The following is a 9924-nucleotide window of genomic DNA, read 5'->3' on the forward strand; positions in this document are numbered from 1 at the left end:
AGGAACACAAAATTACACCAAGATCTAGATCTAGCAAGATCCCCTCACTTGGAGAGAGATTCAATTGGTGAAGCTCTAGATCTAGATCTCCTCTATCCTTTCCCCAAAAAATATGCAAGAAATAGTGGGGGGATCAAGAGGAGGAAGAAACAACTCAAGGTCAACAATGGAGGAGAGAGAATGGAGGGGAAGAAGTGTTTGGGTCGGATGTGGAAGAGGGGTATAAATAGCGGGCCCAAAATATAGCTGTTGGGGCTGAAAAAAATGGTCAGATTCGTCCCAAGCGGTACTACCGCTGAGCAAAGCGGTACTACCGCTTTTCCCCAAAAAGTCAGATCTGAAAATTGGGCCAAAACTAGTAGTACCGCTGTGCAAATCTGTGCAAAAACGAGAGAGAGAGGGGACAGCAGCGGGCAGGGAGCAGCGTGGCAGCGCATGTAGTAGCAGGCGCGGTGTGCGGCGCATGGGGCCGGCAGGAGGGCTCTCCCCGCGAGGAGCGTGCAGCAACACAGGCGCGTGGGGCCGGCGTGCCTCTCCCGCGCGCGGGATTTGGAGCGAGGCGGGGCGCGCGCTCGAGGAGATTGAGCGGGAGTGGGGCCGGCGACGCGGTGGTCAACGCCCGCATGAGCGCGGGCGGGAGCGTTCGTGGGCGCGGGAAGTTGGCGGCCCGAGCGTGCGTGGTGGTGGCTGGGCCAGGCGCGGCCCAGTGCGGTGGAGGCTGCTGTGCTATGCAGGTGGAGGAAGAAGCCAGATCGGCCCGGCCGGTAGTACCGGCTCGGTACCGGTTGGGTACCGTAATGGGCCTGCCGGTACTACCGGCCCAGTACCGGCTCGGTACCGGACGCGATCCAGTAAGCAAAACTGCCTGAGTGGTAATTAGGCCGGTACCGCTCGCGGTAGTACCGCCCGGCCCATATGTGCTGTTTTCTTTTCCAAATAATATGCAACACGGAAAACGCAATAAATTGAGCTAGAAAAATCGGAATGACATGAAACCAATTTTTCCGGAAAGAGGACGACGAGAGCTACCACTACACAAGGTGAAATCATGGAAAAGAGTGAGTGATGATTTTCACATGGTATAGAGGTGTAACCTCTCAATATGGTATATCGGGAAAATCATCACCCTCGCACATGCAACATGCGATGCATCCGGAATCCATTTCCGATGAGCTAGAGCTTGCCATGAGAATGAACACAAGCTCTCGAACATCTCATGGATAAGAACCAAGAACAACCAAGAAACACGATGCAATGCATGCAAGGTTTGAGCTCTCTCCGATGATGCGATCCACTATCCTATCGAGCACAAACCTTATCCTTGCGCGTTCCTCTCGAGTCGGCAAGCTCCGTCTTCATCCTCTTCATCATTGTACATGCCACCGTCTTCCTCCAACATATACACCACCGTCTCCATCTTGTACGCACGCCACCGTCTTCATCCATCTTCAACGTCGTCTTCATCTCTCTTCGACACCATCTTCATCGTTGTACTCCGTCTTCTCCATCTTGCAACCTTGAGTCTAACACATGGCTATGGACTTGACCTAAGATTGATTCTCAATGCAACCGTTAGTCCATAGGGATTGTCATCAATTACCAAAACCACACATGGGGTAAAGGACATGTTCTTTCAATCTCCCCCATTTTGGTAATTGATGGCAATCTCTTTGAGAGGGTTTAAATATGGAATTTAGCGAACAACCCAAGTTAAATATTTAGAACAAACTCCCCCATAATATATGCATGTGTGAATGAACTTGAATTTCATTGCATATACCGGCAATTAAAGCCTAGCGGAGTATCCTCTAAATATTCAACCATGCAAAGCAACAAATGCAAGGCATGAAAGACAAATGCTTAAGAACCAACAAAAGCAATTCCCTTAAACCCTCCAAACTTCTCCCCCATTGGCATCGATTGCCACAATGGACGAAAGGTTTGGAAGGCCAATATAGTGAGCGTTCCCCCATAAGTTGTGCATTTCTCATAATTGTGAGTGAAATCAAATGCACATATTCAATGACGAATATTTGGAGGAAATCAAACTATATTGAGGATCAAATATTGCAAGAGGATATGAAGGTGAGAACGCTTCGATAAATGAAGCAAGCAATCAATGAACCAAAAAGAAACACAAGCTTAATAAGAAGTAAGTAAAACAAAGCTTGTGCCAAAATCAAATATGAGTGCTTGAAGATGCAAATAGGATAAAATGAGCACTCATATCAAATTCTTTGTGGATCCATCAAGAGACAAACAAAAATGGAAAGAATGGACTCCAACAAAGAGGGATATCAAAAGATATGTACCATCTCTCATGTATATAAGTTTCTCTAAGTGGACAACATCACAAAGGTATTTATCCACAAAGAAACATGCATACACAAGATAGGTACAAGAGAAATAGAGCAAGATATCCAAAACAAGCATGCTCAAGGACTTATCTCATTTTAGGAAAATAAAACCAAATATCAAGTAATAAGATAACCAACTCCCAAAGAAAGCAAGATTCCAAATAAACCAAACCCTCAACACTTTTCACGATGGCACAAAAGTACCGAAAAGAAAAGGTTTGTCTTCCAAGTCAAATTCTTGAAACAAGGGAGTATTCTAGCAAACATAGGAGAGCTCCCCCAAGATTAGTGCACTATTTAGGATTTTGCATTTGAATACAAAATGCACATATGCGGGATCATCGCTCTATCATTGTTTATCAAAACACTAACAAGGTTCAAGTGAAAAGAGGAGATACATAAAAAGCAAGGAAGACATATGAGAGTCTAACCCACAAGGATAAATTCTTGGCAAGAAATGAAGCAATTGAGCACATGAGCCAAGTGTGAGGATGATCCGGAACAATACCACACAATTTATTACCAATTGTCCAAGGATAATAGGTGTTTAGGAAATATCCATATGGTAGTTTGTGAGTATGTCCATGATTATCTTCACAACAAAGAAAGTATATGGTAAAGTGGGATTTGTTTGAGCAAACATGTCACATAGGAGCAAGATAATCTATATATCAATTTCTATGTGACACAACCTCAAGTGTTCACATTTTCTAGGCTTGTAAAATGCACAAAGCACAATACTCCCCCATAATGTGATAAAGACATTTTTCGTGCAAGAGGCAAATAAGAACCAAGTGAGATAATTAATGGACATTATAGAATTTTAATTCATCATGTCGCACATTTTAGGATTATGAAGTGCACAAAGCATATCACTCCCCCAAAATGGGATAGTCCACTAATTTCTCACATGAGCCAACAACTAAGATATCAATAAGATGCAATAGGCCCAATCAAAGGACAATTGTACATGATGTGCCACCCAACATATATAATCAATCAAGCAAGATAAGCAAGTAGGAGACACGACATACACAACCACATGCAAGGTACAAAACCAACACATGTAAAAGGGGAGCGAGTAACTTTCAATGTAAATGAGTTGAGGACTCGTTACCGCAAAGAGGAGCATGGGTAAAGGATGAAAGGAATTGTACTTGACTTGAGGAAGTGAGAATGATGAAGATCCCCCAAGTCTTCATGAACTAGTCAAGCCTCCATGCCCTCCACTTGTACCTATTGATCAAATTTTGGCTTGTTGGTCCCCAACCAAGTTGGGTCCTAAGAAGTTAGTCACAATAGGTTTGGCAACCCAGATGGTTCTTTTTGAGAAACCACATTGAGTGCCCATATATTTGGCAAACACATTTCCAACCTTATCCTTGCAAAGAGAATAAGCACCATCGATCAAGATAGGTGACGTGGGCACTACCCTTCGGGTAACCAACGTTGCTCTACCCTATACAGTCCAGCTGGAGGCCCATGAAGGTACTCGATGGCAAGGTGGACCGCTAGGACGGTGCAACAGAAGATTCCTTGGAGTACAAGATACGGAAGAAGCCGAACAAGGAAAGTTTAGAGATAGATCTACTGTAAACCTAGTCGTACTCAATTAGACCTCTTGAGACCTGGCCTCCTATATAAAGGCCAGGAGAGGAGCTGTCGAGGGACACAACCAATCTTAGCGATCTTAGCCAACAAAAGCTTAGAGCTAGGTTACCCTAGTACTTGGCCATCTCGACGAGATCTCAGCCGAACTATTCGGCACCCCATTGTAACCCATTATCATCATAATCAAGAACAGACGGGCGGGACGTAAGGGTTTTACCTCATCGAGGGCCCCGAACTCGGGTAAATCACTCTCCCCGCTTGTCTGTGAACCGATGTCTCGTGTCAGCTTGCAGGATTCCATCAACCCTAAGCCCCTATCGGAGGGCATTGCCGAGGAGCACCCTCGACAATTGGCGCCGTCTGTGGGAACCCTGTCGGCACAAGATCGGTCATCGGCAGATCTAATCATGACACCGGCGACTTCACCGGCAACTTCATCAGCAACTTCATCGACACCGTCATCGCCAAACCTGGGAAGCCCGATTCGGTTCGGCTCCTATGAGTTCACCCCGCACAGCGATTCCTCTCGCTCAACCTTCTCAGATCTACAAGGAAACACGGAGATGACCTTCGGCATCGTCCACTACAACGTCAACGCAGAAGGAATCCTTCGACTGCTGGAATCGCCCACCTCCAGATCGACGAGTTCAGGCGCGACATCATCACTCGACCTTTCGGCTGGTCTGACAGACTCGACAAGTTCACCCGCGCTCTCGACCCCCCGTTCCGTGTCTTCCATGTCGGTAGGATCTGACGATCCCACATCTTCGGAGTTAACTTCGTACTACTGCTTGAACTGCGACACCAGGCACGGGCTGGGATCGAGCGACACGCCGTTTATCTGCAATGCCCAGTATTCATCGGGAGAGGACAGTATCGACAGCATCATCCAAGGAACCACCCGAAGAACGGCACACCATCAGGTTTATGTCGCCAATAACACGGGAAACACAAGGCACAGAGGAGACGGAGACCATACCCCTCGTTCCAGCAGACGGGCAAGTTTCGAAAACAGCGCCAGCAACCGCGACAGCGACTACACCATCGCGGACGAGGAGTGGGCAGCAGCCATGGCAGCAGTACTCAACAACACACCGCTCCCCGCAGGAACCTCGGTTGGAACCCTCAATGCTTATCGCTCTATACTAGAGAAAAACCGGGAGCACCTGTCGAAAGAGCAAGCCACCCTCGAAAGACGCCTATCTGCGGCAGATCGATCCAGCGAACGATGAAGGGGCTCACAAGGGAGTGCCTCTCGAAATACTCAGGGGGCAGGCAAACACCGGTCGAGGCTATCCAGGCTTTCGGAAGATGACGCTAGAGAAATCACGTCAAACCTGACCAAGTCCTTTATAACTACGGACACCGTAGGCATGCCACGGCCGAAAACCGTTGCAGGAGCAACAACCAACCTCGCTGCGTACCTCATCAACCAGCGCCCTGAAGGATCCATGGCTCAAGCTCATCGAGGCGCCCTGGAAAGTCTTGCGATATTGGGAAATAATCTAGTTCCGCAAAAGGAAAAAACCACGGTGCAGGCCAGTGGTTCAAAACATCATGCGAGAGACGCTCGGGGTGAAATCACCCAGAGCAGGAGCGACAAAGCAAGGCGATGACGCGCCGCTAGGAAGGACAACAATAGCGATTCTTCGGATGAGGATCAGGAGTACGACGGCGAACTCAGGGGAACCGACTGTTTAAGTTACAAGATCCGCGAGACGATGCCACCCAAAAAGTTCAAGCCCACTCCTACTGATGCTGCCAAATACGATGGGCAGCAGGAACCAAGATCTTGGATAGACGACTACCTGCAGAATGTGATTCTGCATAAGGGGAACCAGATAGCAGCAATGCAATGCTTGCAGCTTTACCCAAAGGATTCAGCGCGAGCCTGGCTAAGGGGGCTGCCGAAGGGTTCCATTAAATCGTGGGACGACCTAGTAGACGCCTTCGTTGCCAATTTCCAAGCAACATACAAGAGACCCGTCGGAATTGAAGAGTTACGAAACTGCCAGCAAAAGCAGAAAGAGTCGATGCGCTCATACATCGGGAGATTCACTAAACTCATAAACGCTGTTGAAGATGTATCTGTTGACAGAGCAATCGACGCTTTCAGCGATGGCGTCCGGCGTGAAAGTTACATAGAAGAACTCGGGCGCAAAAAGCCAAAAACCATAACCAAGTTAATGGAAATCGCCAACAGTTGGGCTGATGGTGAGGACAACGTGCGAAGGCCACGACAGCGCAGTGACGACGAAGACAACGACCAGCCGAAGCACGACTCAGGCGGCCGAAGGGATCGTCACAAGAGAAGGAAGAACCGAAACTATGACGACAACAATCTGGTAGCCGCAGGGTACTATGAGAGGCAGGATGATCGATATGACGATAGAAGAGACGATCGGCAGGACGGTAATCGGAACAACTCCGGGAACCGCGGCAATTATAAACCGTGATAGCAGAGAACTCCCGAATTGCCCTACACTGAGCAGATCAACGCCCCCTGTTACCTGCACTCGTATGTCGATTCTAAGGACGGCAAAACGAAGTCGAGTCACCTGCTCAGGGACTGTCGGCAGTTCCTTGACATGCATAAACTCATCCAGCAGTCAGGCCAGCAGCAGCTACCACCACCACCTCCTCCACTGCAGCATCAAGTCCAGCAGGCTCAACCTCATCAACCCAACGAGGCGTTTCCACCTCCACGGGGGCAGATGAGCATGATCCATAGGACAGGTGTCTCGAGAAGAGAGATGAAGAAGCTCACCCGAGAGATTAACTCGGCCAGAAAGCATCATGGCGAACATCCCCGAGTATGTCGAGTGGTCCTCTCAGAACATTACGTTCAGTCGAGCAGATCACCCGATGACCATACCAAAACCAGGACACGCTGCCTTAGTAGTCGAGGCACAAATCGGGGGGTTCAAGATGAGCAAAGTCTTCATGGATGGTGGAAGCGGGTTAAACCTGATATTCGTCGACACAATCGAAGTATGGGGATCACCATGAGGATGCTAGAAGAAACAGACACTTGCTTCCATGGGATCCTTCCAACCGCACCGGGCTACTCTCTTGGCAAAGTTTACCTGAATGTCGTCTTTGGCAAAACCGACAATTTCAGGAAGGAAAAGATCGAGTTTGAAGTAGTGAACTGGGAGTCACAGTATCACGCTATACTCGGGAGACCAGCCTATGCCAAGTTCACGGCTGTGCCGCACTATGCATACCTCAAGCTGAAAATGCCTGGGAACAACGGGACAAACATCACGATCTATGGAAGTTTTTCACGCTCGGACAATTGTGATCGCGACTTTCAGAGGATTGCTGCGAAGTTTGGGTCACAACAAGAAATCGTCGACCCTCTGCCCAAGCTGTCATTACGTGAAATCAAGGAGGAAAAAGATGTCAGGGAAACCAAGAAGAAGCCAGCTGCCCTTGCTCTTAAAGCTTCGGCAGCAGAAGCTTCGGCAGAAAAAGGTGCGGCAGTTGATGGCACAGAAGGCATAGGAGACAGCAAGACGCTGGCAACCACTGCCCAGACCCCTGGTGAAATCAACAACGCTGCAGCAACCACTAACGTGGTGAAAAAGCCAGAAGATGAGAAGAACCCCTTCCTTGCTTAAGCAATCTATCAGCGTTTAATTTTTTCCCCTTTATTTTAAACAGGGCCTTCCTTTTTTCGCCCTCTAGTCTCGAGCTTACCTTATTAATGAAAACTTAAGTTTCGATCCTTTGTTAAGCATTGCAGTAATTCAAAACGTCTAAGCCGCATCACCATGCAACATAGTCCGCGGCAGAAGATCGTGCTTCAAAAGAAAAGCCTCTACGAGTGCTAAAAGATACAAAGCAAACAAGGATGTTAATCCTTCCCTCTGCTATAGATGCCTCTACGAGTGCCGTAAATAGCAAGAGTTCGGAAATACATATAACCACAACCCATGTTCGATATTTTACTTATGGAAATATCAAAGAACAACGGGCTCATCGGCAGAATCACTGCACCCGAAACATTCGGGAGTGCCTGTCGAAACATACATCGGTTGAAAGCAAAGTTGCGCATACAACAGGTTTAGCAAAACCTGCAACACGAGCTGATCACTCAATTGATTTGCTGACCAACGAGTACACATACATTTATACGGGCAATTAAGATTTGATCCATTTGCCAACGGCATTAACACGGTAAAAGTACATATACATGTATCTACCGAACAAAAGGGCTTAATTACACAATCCAAACACTTGGATGAAGCAGCCAAAGTAACCTATTTATAAAATAAACCTAATCCCTGAAGTCACCCTTGCGGAGTTTCTCTTTCTTCAGGTACCTTCGAATACTCCTCGAGCCTGTCGACAATTATATTGGCGGGCAATAATACCTTCGGATACAATGCTTCCAAATCACCAGTTGCATTGGCAATAGACAACAAACTTGCTGAGGGATAACGAGCAAGCACAAGGGCAAGCGTAAACCTGGCCCCTGCAAAAACTTGAGCTCGCACTAAGTCCTGAATCTTCTTGGCATTTCCAAACTCAGACATCAAAGTCAGCAGCGTAGGGGGAACTGCGTTTAAAGGGAACATCGTTTTCCAAACCACCCTCATAGCTTTGTAGCATTTGTCGAAGAAATGGTGGACTTGCTGAACCCGATCCTGAAATTGTGCGAAAGCCGAAGCCTTCGAGTGTTCCCGCCAGAAAATCTCTTCGGCTGAGGACAGCTGGGTTAAAGCGTGCACACGCTCGTGAATCCGCTTGTTCTCTTCCGCACGGTTCAGAGCTATGACTGGCGCAGGAATAAATAGAGGATCAGATAAGGCATTGTTGACAAAAGGGCGCAGGGATCAAGAAACTTACAGTTCAAACTCTCGGTAGCTTTATGCAGCTCAGTAAGAGCGTACCGCTCCACGTCGGTTGCAATCTCGCTTTTCTTATTGACAATAGCAGCTAAGGCATAAGTGCTGCGCAGGTCCTTTTCCATCTGAGTGATCCGATCTTTCATACGCTGGATCCGATCACCTTTAGGAAGAGCACCCGAAGAGTCGTCAACAAATGAGGGCACTGGGAAAACCTGCAGGAAACAGCGTTAAAAAGATTTACGGATATGGTCAAAGGGAGCACCCGAAGTAACTCCCATCGGGAGGAGTGCAAGTAAAAATATCATAATAAAGGTCTGCTAGCGACATTGCCAGCACGGAGTTTATTACAAACTTAAGTTTTGCAACAGAACAATGTTTCACATCAGCTCGAAGATAAGTTTGTTACAAAAATCAAGGGGCCTGTGTCTGAGTTGATAAACTGGGTCCAGCCGATGACTTCCTTGACGAAACTAGCTCAAGAAGCTAGCGAGCGCAAGTAAGGGCAGGCGTTTTAAAGGCGCTTAAATCAACGAATTGCCCATCTTGCTCTTTCGGCAGCTCCTTAGTCATTTCTTTGATGTCAGCCTTAAAGCCGTGACCCATCATAAGTTGGGAGGCAAGGAGGGCACCATAGGTATGCGAAGTACGCTTGAATACCTCGATAACCTCCTTGGTGTCAACCGCGAAGGCATCGATCAACTGCCCCAGAGTTTTGTCCTGCTTGATCTTGGGGAAAATCATCAAGTGCATCCGCGCCAGGGCACCTTTTCCCTTTTCAAGAAGCTCCCGCGTGAGCTGGTGGGAGGCGAGAGCCATCGACACACCATTTGCTGGAGAGTTGTTTGGAACCATATCCAAGGCAGTAGCAGGAATGTTGGCGGCTTCTACAAGAAAATGAATTGGAAAAGATCATTGATAAAGGAACGAATCCGTAAGAGTAATAGTCGACAGAAGTGTGAAAAAGAGCTTACCAAGTAGAGCCAGAGAAGACTGACGAGGGAGCTCATCCTTTTCAGCTGCCCGAGCTTCCTCCTCTCTCAGCCTCTCCTTCAGTTTGCCCAGCTCCTCTTTCAGGGAGTCGACCTCCTGGCGAGCCGTGG

This window comes from Lolium rigidum, chromosome 6 (assembly GCF_022539505.1).
Source record: "Lolium rigidum isolate FL_2022 chromosome 6, APGP_CSIRO_Lrig_0.1, whole genome shotgun sequence".
NCBI classification, from domain to species: Eukaryota; Viridiplantae; Streptophyta; class Magnoliopsida; order Poales; family Poaceae; genus Lolium; species Lolium rigidum.